General features: G+C 36.8%; 1 pseudogene; it reads right to left on the bottom strand.

Moving 5' to 3' along the window:
- LOC101722897 (shugoshin 1-like) overlaps positions 1 to 6,155 on the bottom strand; it is a 75,939-nt pseudogene extending 69,784 nt beyond the window's left edge.
- Between the last annotated feature and the right edge of the window lie 9,159 nt (positions 6,156 to 15,314).

Raw genomic sequence — 15,314 nt, 5'->3', positions numbered from 1 at the left:
AAGAGATCCACTGGCTTTCTTTTCCTGTTATCCTGTGGTCTTTTTCTGTGCTTCCTAACTGAAAACACGTGGCAAAGGAGCTTCCACACATGGTTCATGGTTCCCAGGCATCACCACCTGTGAATTCAGAGGAGAGGGCAAAGATCTGAAGGCTAGCAAGCAAAGGATCAGTAGACCTCCTCATAGAGGTGTTGGGAAGAAAGAAGAAAATGTTGCTGAAGTTTTGCCTCTGAAATCAAAGGAAAGGAAGGGACTACATCAGGATTCATGTACAATCAGCATGGAACCAGGCTCTGGAGAACAGGGACTATTTTTATGTTTTTTAATTTAAAAAAAATTTTTTGGTACTGGGGATCGAACTCGGGTTCTTGCGCTTGTGCAGCAGGCGGCAAAACCACTGAGCTAAATCCCCACCCCTGGGACTATTTTTATTGAAAACTTTGATTTAGAAACTTTGTAGTATCCTTGTGTTTAGTTTTTTTCTTGTGATGGAAGTGTATTTATTTAAACAAAATGATGAAGAGAAAGAAGAGACCTATGAAAAATGCATTCTACTTCACAAACATTCTAGGCAAAGAAATATCCCAAATGATTGACCTGGTGATGAAAGAATCTAAATGGATGAGGACAGATAAATCATGTGGAACTCTAAATTATGACAATATAGAAATGAAACAGAGGAGAAACAGTAACTGATTAGTAATGCTCATTATCAAGTTCAACTTTCCTTTCTATTCTTGGCCATGGATGGAAATTCTTGCTGAAAAATAGCTATTTGTTTGCTCATCACCATTTGCTCCTCAAGCTGAGATAAATCAGCATCATTGCTTGTTTCTCTTCCAATAGAAAAAAAAAAAAGGATAAGGAAAATAAATGTAATCCCCAACATGCTAGATGTCAGATATGCCAAGTTTGTGTTTCCTGAAGTAGAAGAATGAATTATAAAGAACAACAGACATTAAGAGTAGGAAAATTTATTGGGGAATAGGAATGGAGTACAGGTATTTGGAATAAGAATAGCTCCTGAGAGACAGGAGGAAACCCGAATGTATTGCCAATGAGCCCACTTCTCAAAGGGTTTCATAGTGCAAAGTCATGAGGGGTGGGTAAAAAACAATAATCAGGAAGGGGAGCCAGTCCCAGCACCCGGAAGGAAGCTCCCCCGCTGCCATCCCAAGCTCCTAGGGCAGAGAAGCTCAGCTGGTCCCAGCACCCAGAAGGAAGCTCCCCTGCTGCCATCCCAAGCTCCTAGGGCAGAGAAGGTGAGCTGCGCAGGTGCCAGAAGTACCCCCCCCCCCCACCGAGGAAATGAGAAGAAACATACACAAGTCTCAAAAACAGACTTCTGGATCACCTACAGCAACCCCAAAGGGAAACAAGATGGAACAATCTAATACTCAACCACCTGGACTCTCTGAACTGGCAACAAAAGAGGATCTGGGAAAAATGAAATCAGAAATAATTTCTCAGATAACAGCAAAGATTTTGCTCATGGTACAAGACATGATTAATAAATCTAGAGAGGACACAGATAAAAAAATAGAGGATCTGAGGAACATGATGGAATCCCAACACAGGAAACAAATGGAATCCATAAAACAGATGCAAACTGGTTTCCAAGAGATTAAAAACTCCATCGAAAGTCTGTGCAGCAGAATGAACCAATGTGAGGATAGAATTTCAGATATAGAAGAAAAGACTGCAATTAGTGACCAGGAAAAGAAAAATTGCTTTAAAATTGTAAAGGAACATGAGAAATCAATCCAGCAGCTGCTAGACGATGCAAAGAAGAATAACATAAGACTGATTGGAGTCAATGAAGAAAGAGGAGAGAGTGCAGATGACATAAAAAAACTGTTCACAGAAGTGATGGCAGAAAACTTCCCAAGGAGGGGAAAAGAACTTGACATACAGATAAGTGAGGCATATAGGACTCCAAATAGCCTTGATCAAAAAAAATCTACACATAGGCATATAATAGGTAGGATTCCAGAAATCCAACAGAAGAACAAAATTCTACAAGCAGTGAGAGAAAAGAAACAAATCACATACAAAGAAAAGCCCATCAGAATCACAGCAGACTTCTCAACACAAACCCTCAAGGCAAGCTTGGAGTGATGTATTTCAAGCCCTAAAGGAAAACAGCCTCCAACCCAAATTGATGTACCCTGCAAAACTATCTTTCAAAATTGATGGAGAAATAAGATACTTTCATGATAAAGAGCACCTCAGGAACTTCATGAATACCAAACCGGCACTCCAAAAAATTTTAGACAATACCCTAGGAAAAGACAATGAGGATCACAACCCCAGGAATCCCAGCAGAATGAATCCATTGTGGGTGACAAATTAAACGCAAAGGGGGAGAATCCAACAAAAAGAAAAAGTCATGACAAGGCTTTTAAAACTTTTAACTTCATCTCCCTAATGAGTGTATAATTCAATCTTATTATTGTACTGATTAGTATTTTCCTGATTCTAGAGTTGCACACCTTTCCTTGTGCTGTACTGGCTATTTATCATCTTCTTATGTCTACTTTTTAATTGGGTTGTCTATTAATGAGCTCTAAGAATTCTTTATATATTCTGGTCATGGGTTATATGCATTGTAAATATGGTCTGTTTAAGGACTACTTTTCATTTTAATGATGTCATTTAAAGTTCTAAATTTGGATGGAATCTCATTTATCAATTTTTTTCTTTTATACATCATGTTTTTTGTACACTAGTTTTTGCCTACTCTGAATTCATAAACATTTTCCCTTATAATTTCTTCTTAACGTTTTATAGTTTTAGGCTTTCATATTTAGGTTCATAGATCCCTTCAAGTTATTTTCATGTATGGAAAAAAAGGGGTGAGGTTAATTTTTTATATACGGATACCAGGTGTTCTAGTGCCATTTACTGAAAACACTATCTTTTCCTCAGCTCTTGAATTGAGTTTATATTCTATAAAATGCTAATGTTAAATAATCTTTCAAAACTCAGTGGACCATATATGTGTGGTTCTATTTCTAGATTCTCTGTTTTATTCCAATGATCTATATGTCCTTCCTTACACCAACACTGCCTTGATTACTGTAGCTTTAGAAGAAGTCTTAAAATTAGGTACTAAACGTCTTCCAACACTGTTGTTTTTTTTTTTAACTTTTCTAGGTTCTTTGTACTCCTACATAACTTTTAAATTTCAATATCCAATTCTTCATTTATAGCAAGTATACGTAGACCTGAATTCTTATATATACCTTGTGTTTTCTAATCTTGCTAAATTCAAGTACAAGTTCTAGGGGCTCCTAGAGATTTCTTAGTATTTCCTCTGTAGATGATCATTTCATCTACATATAAAGATTTTGCTTCTACCTTGCCAATCCTATCCTAATTATGTCATTTTATTGCCAGACTATTTTGGTGGGGACTAGGTTTCAAAGTTATACAGACAGATAAAGAGTAAGCATATCTGCCCTTGTTCCCCACCTTAGGGAGAAAGCATTGTATCGTCTCCATTCATATAAGGCATTCTCACTGGAAGTATGTCCTTAATCTGTTGAGAAGGTTCTGTTCTACTCCTGGTCTCCTGATAGCTTTACCATGAACAGCTATGGAATTTAGTCCAATACTTTTTCTCCAACTAGTGACAGGATCATATGGCTTTTTCTTTTCCTCTGTTAAAATGATGACTTTTGAGGGTGGATCTTCCAATGCTGAACCAACACTGCCATCCCTATAACAAAACCACTTTCTACATCCTGCCAGATCTGACTTCTAATTGTTTTGTTAAACAAATTTCTATCTATGTTCATACTTTTTTCTTCTATTATCTTTATCCAGTTTTAGGATTAGCACAATGTTGAGTTCCTAAAATGAGGGGAGAAGTGTTCCTTCTTTTTTCTGCTTTGTTTGATATAATTTATCAGTTAAAATGTATATGAGCCTGTTGTTGTCATATAGGTAGGTTTTCAAGCTAGGAATATACTTTCTTTAATAGGTGCTATTCAAATTTTATATTTCCTCCAGAGGTAGTTTCATTAATTTGCCTTCCAAGTTACTTCTTAGAAGTTGTCAAATTTATTTCAAAACAGATTTTTGAAATATGCTTTCTATATCCTTTTAAATTCTGTAAAATCTGTGGTAATGTCTCCTAGATCTTTATATTGTAATTTAAAAATGTATAATTGATATTGTGTAACAAGAAGAAAAGGTCTAAAGGAGCAGGGGAAGTGGGAAGGGTAGGGGAAAGGAAAAAAGGGAAAAGAAAAAATATGAGAAAAGAAAAAAATGGAAACAAAGTCTTTGCAAATAAGGAAGGGTGGAGGGGGTGAAGGGAGGGCAGGGGAATGGGGAAAAAAATAAGAACCAAGATACTCATGTAATGGTACAAGATCCCAATGATGAATGTAACTGTATTTCATACCGAAAATGTACCAATAAACTTAATGGGGAAAAAAAAAAGGAAACTACCTATTCCAAATAAAGATGTGCTATATATGCAAAGTATACCATTCTAAAATCTTTTGTATAAAAATGAATGCATAACATCACAATAATAATTTTAACAATAAATGCATATTAATATATTACTACATTGAACCTTTCAGCTGAAGTATAATATAAAATTAAGATTTGAAAATTAAGGTTTACATGAATATTCTAAAAAAAAAAAAAAGATAATCAACCAATAAGATTACAAGTATAAGTCGTTTAGGTAACACTGACCCAATAGTAACAAGGGCATATGGATGACATCATTAACCTTGGTTGATATCTGTAGTCTTAGTCTTAGTGTTCCTAGTGGATTGGAAAGGTTGAGCCACCCCCAATGAGATAATGGTCTCAAATCCCAGAAGGGTGGTATCAATAATCTCAAGCTTGTATGCAAATCTGGCCCTTGTGACTTTAATCTTCAGATGTGCCTCCAGCCACAGCTTCTCTGTGTTCTCATCCTCTGCACTGACTTCCTTGAAGGCCCAGCCTTGTCTGACTGCCCACAGTATTTCTACCTAATTTAGCTGTCTATAATAGATTTACTGTTGCTTTCTTCTCTAGTAGAAGAGAATCTTTGTTCATTTTTTGTCAGAAAGGAGATGAACACTTTCTTCAAATTAGAATTGTAGGCATCACTGGAACAGATAGATTCATCCAATTTTGGGGGAAAATAGTCTTTTGATTTTTACTTTTGTTTCCTTTATACTTTGATATAGATTTAGGTTTTCTTCCATTTGCTTTTCTTTTTCTTTTCTTTCTTTTTTTTTTTTTTTACTCATGCTTCTTTATGATTACTTTATTTTTCAGATTTAGATTATAAAATGATTTTTGCTTTGGTAAACTTTCCAGGGTGAATCAGCCTTGGTGATAAGTTAATTTTGTATTTGTTTCACTGACAAACCTCTTTTTTTCTTCATTTTTGGGCATGTGCATGTTTACTACTGGGTCTACCTCTCTAATTCTTTCCAATTCAAAAAATTCAAAAGCCTGCACTGCCAAATGACTAATTTCAAAATCATCCAAGGTATTGAATTAACTTTGAGTATTAAAATGTTCCTTTTTATGGCAATTCAGAGATACAGTTCTAGGTCAGACATTAGCAGTAGATTTAGCTTCACCTGAATCAAAATAAAATCCCAGTGTATCTTGAGGAATGGAAAGCATTTGGTCTTCTATTTGGAATGATTCTCTTTGTCCTAGAAGGTCAGTTTCTTGAAGTGGAACTTGCGTAAATCTTTCACAAATGAGTCCCTGCAGTTGTCATCTTGATTGGAGTCCCTTTCTGACAGACATACACCCTGCCTCTGGCCAGTATCTTCTGTTTGTTGTGAAGTAAGTTTTCCTTTCAGTGCGTATAACTGACATGCAAGCTGCAAGATGATATCTTGGGATTCTCTCACTTTGGATTTTTCATTTTCTGAAGCTAAAACTAACATTCTGTTGTTGTCTTGGTAATTTTTCAGCAGTGTAGAAGTGTTGATAATTACTTTGCATGGTGAAGGTATAAAGCACCTGTATTTGCCAATCTCTGCCAAGTTTTTATTCTTCTTCTCATTCATTTGGTTCTTTATGTTTTTTTAAAAATTTAAATTTTTTTTTTTTTTTTTTTTATGGTTCTCTATGTTTTTAAGACAATCTTGAAAGGATTTTTCTTGGCACCTTTCCTTGGCCATCTTCTGCCTGGTAATTTTGATTTTACAGCTTTAAAATCTCATTAATAGTGGGGCACTGGGATGTCGACCTGTAATCCCAGCTACTCTGGAGGCTGAGGCAGGGGGATCACATGGTCAGCCTGGCTCACATACTGAGACCCCATCATGGCCACCACTTCTTCCACACATGTCACCCTCTTCTGCAGCTCCAGGTCTGCGGCATCATCTCGTGTCGCCCACTACTACTGCCACCACTTTTGAAATTAATTTATTATCTACTTTATAAAGAACTCCAAGAGAGGAGTTCAGTTTCCCAATGCAAAGAAATGATAGATGTTTAAAGAGATGGAAATGCTAATTACCTTGATTGGCTCATTACACATTGTATACGTGCATCAAATTCTTACACTGTACTCAATAAGGATATATCAATTAAAAATACAAATAGTAAAAAAAAAATTAAAGTTTTACAAGTATCCCTAAACTGTATTGGTTTTGCTTTTTGTCTTATTAAACCCAGAGTGCTGGAAAAGAGAATTTTCATTAATTTAGGATCTTGCTGTTTTTCCAAGTCTTCAACTAGAACACCAATTTTCATTTTACAATCCGTGCAGACAGCAGGTTGAGCTGGATATTTTTGGTTTCCTTTTATTGCTTCTCCTACTGTTTCCCATCTTTAGCCTCTGCCCTGGACCTTCCCAGCCCTCTTCTCCTACGATTCACTTTTTATTTCTCCAGAATTTCTTGAGGACTTGTTCTCTCCATCCCCTCATTCAGTGACTTTACTCTCAAATTTAAGAGCATTTCTTTCATCAATCTTTCTGGACACCTTTTCTCAGTCAAAGAGGACCAATGCTAAAGGATTTTTGTTTTGTTGTCATTGTTGTATAGCTATAAAATTTTTGTTGTGCAGGGTGTGGTGGCACCCACCTGTAATCCCAGCACTGGGGAGACTGAGCCAGGGGGATCTCCACGAGTTCAAGGCCAACCTGAACTACACAGCAAGACTGTGTCTCAAAAAAACAAACAAAAAAAACAGAAACAAAATTTTGTTCCTACAGTTTGGGTTTTTTTCTTCTAGTGCTGGGGATGGAACACAGTGCTTCACACAGGCTAGGCAGTGGTCTGTCACTGAGCTACCTCTCCAGCCTCTGTGTCTACTATTTTATATGCCCTGGTTCTTTTAAAAAAGACTCTAGAAAGCTTGCTGTGCATGAGCCACTTTCTTGAAATTTTACTGAATATCTCCATAATATTCTCACATAAAATATATTCTCAAACAACCCTGACTGGAGGTGTAGGGTTACAAATTAAATTACTACCGCTAGGCAGTTAAGCACCTGGGGGTAATAGTTTAGCCATTACCCTATCCACCTATATTTGGTCAGTTTCTTTTAAAAATATTTTATTACTGGATTTTATTCATCTAAATTCCTTATCAATTCATGCTTTACAGACAGAAAACAAAATTACTTCTACTCCCCTCAATGAACAGGTTTTGTTTTGTTTTGTTTTTGTCCCCCCCCCGCCAAGTGTGAAACTCAAGACCTGGTGAGGCGCTGCTGAGCTACATCCCCAGCCCTCAGTTTTGTTTCCAGTCTTTGTTAAAACTAGAGACACTGAAAACATAAACATTCATTCACAGAATGAATAAAAATTCTGATGTTGGTTGTAACAAATGATTGCACTTTTTTTTTGAGACAGAGTCTTGTTATGTAGTTCAGTCTGGCCTTGAACTCACTATGTAGCCCAGGCTGGCCTCCAACTCTTGGCAATGTTCCTGCCTCAGCCTCCCGAGTGCTGGGACTACAGGTGTGCGCCACCACACCTGGCCTATGATTGCGCTTCTGATGCAGAAATTATGTCCCTTTCCTCCAGTTGAACAATAAATGTGAGGCTATATTCAGCTCTAAAGCTTACATTAACTTTTTAGAAATATGTTAACCTTTCACATAATTCAAAAATAAAAATAAAAGCGGGGATATTGAGAAGTCTCAATCTCATTGTGGTTCTTGTAAGCCTTGCTTTGTCTCCCATTCCCTATAGGTAACCACTTTTACTTATTTCTTATGGACTTTTTGGTTTTATTTTGTTTATGAGACATGGTCTCCCTACGTAGTTCAGGCTGGCCTTGAAGTCACTATGTGGCTCAGGCTGGCCTCAAACTCATGGCGATCCTCCTGCCTCAGCCTCCCAAGTGCTGGGATCATAGGTGTGCGCCACCTTGTCTGGCAACTTCTTTTCCTTAGCAAATGCTTTCAAGCCAATATGATATATCTCCATTCTTTTCTCCCACAAAACACAGCATTCACTGCTCTTTACCTTTCTAATTTAATAATAAAGTTCGTTGATTTTTTATTTTAGTACATAAAGCATTTTCTCATTCTTTGATAGGTAAATAGTGCTCCACTATATGAATATATCATGATTTATTAGTCACTAATTAAGTGGGTCGTCTCCAAACTTCTGCCATAATAAATATTGCTGCAATAGCCTTACATATATATGTCAAGAAAATTTATAGTGATTATCTTATCTATTATGGATAATTTGTTTTTATTATACCTGTCTTGCTTGCTTTTTTTTTTTTTTTGAACCCAGGGCCTTTGCACTGAACTATATCCCAAGGTGTTTTTATATTTTGAGACAAGGTCTGGCTAAGTTGCTAAATTGCTCAGGCTGGGCTTGAACTTGTGAACCTCCTGCCTCAGCCTCCCAGAGTGCTATGATTATAGGCCTGCACCACCACACATGTTTACATTTCTAAATTTACAATTAACACATATTGTTTTTATAAGGAAAAACAATAACTGTTCATGTTTTTATGGGAGGACATACTTTTTGAAGTATCAACTCTTTTTGCATGAAATAGTTTTTAATTAGAATTCTTGGAGCTATTGAAAGCTAGCAGCCTTTGCTTTCTTGGTGTGTACAGCAAATTTAAAACAGTGAACCCAATCATCTACAATTGGCTTTTTGGGAGTTCCCTAGGCTTCATACATCAAGTCTCTACACTCATTAACTTTCCAATAAATAAATAAGCCAGATGTGGTGATATATACCTATAATCCCAGGTACTTGGGAGGGTGAGGCTGGAGGATCATAAGTTTGAGGCAAGCCTGGACAATTTAGCAAGATCCTATCTCAAAATAAAAAATAAAAAGTTAGGGAGTGTAGTTCAGTGGTGGAGTGTTCCTGGATTTGATCTTCAGTACTATCAATCAACTAATCAATAAATAAATATTACCACTAAGTATGAGAGATCATTGTCTACAACAATGAAGGAATCTAAAATGGTTTGGAGGGCTGGAGATTTAGCTCAGTTGCACCGTGACTGCCTCACAAGTGCAGGGTCCTGAGTTCGATCCCCAGTACCGCACACACACACAAAAAGGGTTGGAAATATCTTGTGCTACCACAGGACGTTTTGTGGTGCTTTCGAATATCCCTAACTTTGGTGTTATCTGCTGCTTGTCTATGACACAAAGCCATGATAAACTAGTTTAGCATTCCCTGACCCCAAAAGAAAACAGTATATTTAGGAAGAGATACCTTATCCTTTTTTAAAAAATTGTATTTAGATGTTTGCTAAACAAACCAAAAGCATTGCTGGGAACAAATGAAACCAACATACTCATGTCATTCCATAATTGTCCTGATACTGCTAAATCATTTCTATTTTTCTGTTATGTTCTGAAATACTACTTTGTATTCCTAAGTATCTTTTGTTTTATAATATGAAAATTTTAATGGATTATGACCAGTAGTAGACTTCATTTTTCTGCACTCAAAATTTGCTTATAAGAAACATAAGGTTCACGGGGCTTAAAAATCAAAAGAAAAGAGTATTCAACTTTAGTTCTGAATTATGTGACATGTCATAAATGCTTGCATATTCCTAATTTGAAACTGGGTATGATGGCACAAGCCTGTAATCCCAGCTGCTTGGGAGGCTGAGGCAGGAGGAGCATAAGTTCAAGTCTCTCCTGGGCAACTCAGTGAGACCCTGTCTCAAAATAAAAAATTAAAAAGGCTGAGGATGTAGCACAGTGGTAGAGCACCCCTGGGTTCAATCCACAGTACTAGGGTTGAGGGGGTAGAGAAAAAGAAAAAAGAAAGAAAATAAATTATTAATTTGAGAAAGCTACTTTTCTTGGATGTTACTCATCCTTGACCTTTCATTTGTTCTAAGTGGCAGTACTGTTTTATACTATGGGGCCAGTTGTTGAATGTATTGAGAATCAACAATGTCAGACAACATTGTTTTTTGATATGATGGCATTTATACTTTATGAAAAAGAGTAAATAAATAACAATGCTAGGCATAAACTTAGCAAAAACAGTGTTATGGCTTATATCTAGATGTCTCCACAAAGTTTCATGCACTCATAGGTAGGGCTTTTGAGATGTGGCTGGATTGTGGGTGTGTGATGCTGGGTTAGTCTACTAATTGGTTTAGCATAGTTCTGGTTGTAGAAAATGGAAAGGCCCACTTGGGGTGTGGGTGGCACAAACAATAGGCTTGTAGTCTGGATGGAATAAAAAGGGAAAGGAAGGCTTGCTGCTGCTGCTTCCTGCCTGCCTTGCCATGAACTGTTTCTCTTCTGTGATGCCCCTCACTATGGATTGAAACCTCTACAAACTATGAGCCAAAATAAACCTTTCCTCCTTTAACTTGTGAGTGTCAGATATTTTGTCCTAGCAATGAGAAAGTAACTAAGACAAATGGTTCAAAACTTACATGAGGAAAATAACCAAGCTCTTCTAAAGATTAACAGTACACTTGACATCACAGAAAAGAATATCATATTTTGGAATAGTCAGATGTGACATTATAAAGGATGCCAATTAATTCTAAGTTAATGCATACATTTAATGAAATCTCAGTAAAAAATAATCAGATTTTTGTTTTTTGGAGTTAAAACTTTAGGAAGAACAACCAAGATAGAAATACCTGAAACAAGCAGAGAATGATGAGGCCAATCCCTATCAGATATTAAAATCTATAACCCAAAGTAGAAAATAGCTATGAATTCATCCTGATATAAAATAATGATTGGTTTGAATAATTAGATGGGAAAGAATAAATACATCTCATATGTGTTATTCCACTTAATTGGTGTATTTACTTCAGCTTCAAGAAAGTAGAACATAATTCCCCCTCCTTAAGTGTGGGCTGCACATAGTGACATTCTTCCAAAGGGTACAATATGGAAAGGTTTAGAGCCTGGTGTGGTGGTACATGTCTGTAATTCTAGCACTCAGGAGGCTGAGGTAGAAGGACCATGAGTTTGAGGCCAGCCTGAGCTACATAGCGAGCTCCAGGTCACCCTGGACTATATAGCAAGACCCTGTCTCAAAGAAAACCCCCCAAATCCACAAAAAACCAAAAACTCTGTGTGTGTGGAGAGAGAGAGAGAGAGACAGAGAGAGAGAGAGAGAGAGGGAGAGAAAGGTAGTTTAGGAAAAAAGAATAACTTTACAGTGGAGAAACTTTTCAAACACTACCTCACCCAAGAGATCAAGGTCAATATCAGTGGTGGCCAGTTGCTGGGCGTGGTGGCACATGCCTATAATCCCAGTACTCAGGAGGCTAAGGCAGGGGGATTGGTGAGTTCAAGGCCAGCCTGGGCTCCATAGGGAGTTCAAGGCCACCTTGAATTACATAGTGAGCCCTGTCTCAAAAACAAAACCCAAAACTAAAAACAAAACAATGATGATCATCATATTGTTCATATACGCTCTTATGATGTGAAACTGTCACCATCAAGAGACATGTAAGGAAATATGAAGGCTAAATGTGATGTAGTATTGTTTTTTAAAAATGTTTAAAAATTTTGAGGTAGGGTCTCACTATGTAGCCGCCTTACACTTGAGATCCTCCTGTCTCAGCCTCTCAAGTGCTAGGATTACAGGCATGCACCATTATGTCTGGTTTGATGTGAAATCCTAAATGAGATCTTGGGATGGGAAAAGGACATTAGGTAAAAAGTAAGGAGATTTGAATGAAGTATGTTCTTTAATATACTAATATTGGTTCATTAACTTTAACAAGTGTATCATACTAAGGCAAGATGTTAATGTTAGGAGAAACTGGGCTTAGGGCATATGGGCACTCTCTGGACCATCTTCTGAATTTTTTTGGTAGATCGGAAACTGTTCTAAAAACGTCTATTAAAAATATAGCCTGCAATGGAACATTTTTTAAAATGTCGCCTTGTGGCCTGTGCTACAGTTTAACTGTGAACTAGATGTAGAATTGCTGGGTTATGTAATTCAACTTCACTAGATACTGTCAAATTGATCTTTAAATGCTTGTCCCAATTTTCATCTCCACCATCAGTGTATGAGGAATGTAATTCTCCCCTCCCTTTTCAATAGTACACACATTTTCATTTGATTGTTATAATTTTCAGGCTTTGAGTTTTTTGCCAATGTGCTAGGCAAAAATCTGAAATAGATAGTTGCTTTGACTTGCATTTCTGAGATTGCTGGTAAAAGCCACAATCTTTTTCATTTTCCATGAGTGCTACCTCTTCTGTGTGTCTGTGTGCATCTTTGTCCATGTTCTGGTTTACTGCATTTTCTGTGATAATTTTTATTTTGATCCTTGGAGTTGTTTATATATTTAAGAATATTTGTACATTGTATGTGTGTCAAATAACTTTTCACATCCTTAATTTTATTTATTTATTTATTTATTTTTGCTTAAATTCTTTTATTGGTACATTTTAGGTATACAATACGTTTACATTCATCATTGGGATCTTGTACCTTTACATGATGTATTTTTGTTCTTATTTTTTCCCCATTCCCCTGCCCTCCCTTCACCCCCTCCACCCTTCCCTATTTACAAAGACTTTATTTCCATTTTTTCCCTTTTCTCATAATTTTTTCTTTCCCTTCTTCCCTTTCCCCTTCCCCTCCCACTTCCCCTACCACTTTGGACCTTTTCTTCCTATTTCAAATTATCAATTATTCATTTTAATAATTTTAAACCTTATTTACACTTTCAGTTTCTCACTCCAGAGAAACTATTCGGTATTTACACATGTGTGTCCTATTTATTTCACTTAAGAGTATGGCCTCAAGATGCATCCATTTGGCTATAAATGTCTCTAGTTTCTCATTCTGTATGGCTGAGTAGTACTCCGTTTTATAAAAAAAAATGTTCTTTATCCAGTTTCCAGTTGATGGGCACTTGGGCTGTTTCCAAGCTTTAGCTATTACAAACTGTGCCCCTATAAACATGGGTGCACATATATCGCTGTGGTATGATTTGTTTAATTCTTTTGGGAAGATACCCAGCAGGGGAATAGCTGGGTCAAATGGGACCCCTAGTCCTAGTTCTTTGAGGTATCTCCATACTGATTTCCACAGTGATTGCACCAGTCTGTACTCCCACCAATAATGGACAAGGGTTCCTTTCTCCCCACACCCCTGCCAGGATTTGTTATTGGTTGATTTCTTGATAGCAGCCATTCTTTCTGGGGTGAAGTGGAATCTCAGTGCTGTGTTCATCTGCATCTCTCGAATGACCAGTGATGTTGAACATTTTTTCATATGTTTATTTGCTGCTTTTACTTCTTTGTCTGAGAAATGTCTGTTCATTTGAGATCCCCATTTTTTGAATTGGGTCTTTGAATTTGGGGTGTCTGATTTTTTTCAGTTCTTTATATATTCTAAATAGTAGTCTTTTGTCTGAGGTACAGCTCCTAAAATTTTTTTCCCACATTGTAGGTTGTCACTTAGCTCTCTTGGTGGTTTCTCTTGCAGTGCAGAAGCTTTTTAATAAGATGAGATCCCAGTTGTTGATTCTTTATGCTAGTTCCCATGCTACTGAGGTTATGTTCATAAAGTCTTTTCCTATGCCAATGTCTTCAAGAGTTCTACCTAACTTATCTTCCAGCAAGTTTCGTGTTTCTGTTTTAATATTTAGATCTTTAATCCACTTTGATCTTAGTTTAGTGCATGGTGATAGATATAGGTCTAGTTTTAATCTTTGGCACGTTGAAATAGTTTTTCCAACACCATTTATTAAATAGGCTATCTTTCCTCCAATGAGGGTGGTTGGCTCCTTTGTCAAAGATGAGGTGGCTGAGTATATCTAGAGTTGTTTCTGAATCTTCTAATCTGTTCCACTGATCCTTGGGTCTGTTTCTTTGCCAGTACCATGCTATTTTTATCACAGTAGCTTTGTGGTATAGTTTCAAGTTTGGGATTGTGATATCCCCTGCCATGTCTCTGTTACCTAGAGTTGCTTTTGCTATTCTAGGTCTCTTCTGGTTCCAAATGAGTTTTTGGATTCTTTTCTCTAGTTCTGTGAAATATATTGTTGGAATTTCAATTGGCATTGCATTAAATCTATATAGCAGTTTTGGAACTATGGCCATTTTCACTACATTGGTTCTTCCTACCCAGGAGCAGGGATGTCTTTCCATTTTCTTATATCCCCTTCAATCTCTTTTTTCAGAGTGCTGTAGTTTTCAGTGTAGAGATCTTTTGCTTCCTTTGTTAGATTGATTCCTAGATATTTCATTTTTTTGGATGCTATTGTAAAAGGAATTGTTTTCCTAATTTCTCTCTCAGTGAGCCTGTTACTTGTGTACAAGAAGGCTATTGGGCTAGGGATTTAGCTCAGTGCTTTTGCTGCCTGCTGCGTAAGCGCAAGAACCCGAGTTTGATCCCCGGTACCAAAAAAAAAAAAAAAAGAAGGCTATTGTTTTCTGAGTGTTGACCTTGTATACAGCTACTCTACTGAATCTGTCAATTAAGTCTAGAAGTCTTTTGGCAGAGTATTTTGGGTCTTCTATGTAAAGTATCATATTGTTAGCAAATAATGACAGTTTAACTTCTTCCTTTCGTATCTTTATTCCTTTTATTTCTTTCTCTTTTCTAATTGCTGTGGCTCATGTTTCCAGAACTATATTAAACAGGAGTGGTGATAGTGGGTATCCTTGTCTTGTTCCTGATTTTAGCGTGAAAGTTTTCAGTTTTTGACCATTTAGTATGATGCTGCCTGTTGGTTTTTCATAGATAGCCTTAATCAGGTTGAGATAAAGACCTTCTATTCCAATTTTCTGTAGGGTTTTTATCATGAATAGGTGTTGGATTTTGTTGATTGCTTTTTCTGTATCAATTCAGATGATCATATGGTTTTTGTCCTTGACTCTGTTAATA

Source organism: Heterocephalus glaber, unplaced genomic scaffold (assembly GCF_053883595.1).
Source record: "Heterocephalus glaber isolate CG9 unplaced genomic scaffold, H.glaber_assembly_v1.0 deba00001547, whole genome shotgun sequence".
NCBI classification, from domain to species: Eukaryota; Metazoa; Chordata; class Mammalia; order Rodentia; family Bathyergidae; genus Heterocephalus; species Heterocephalus glaber.
Note: the sequence above shows the minus strand (reverse complement) of the source record. Positions and strands in the feature narration are given on the sequence as shown.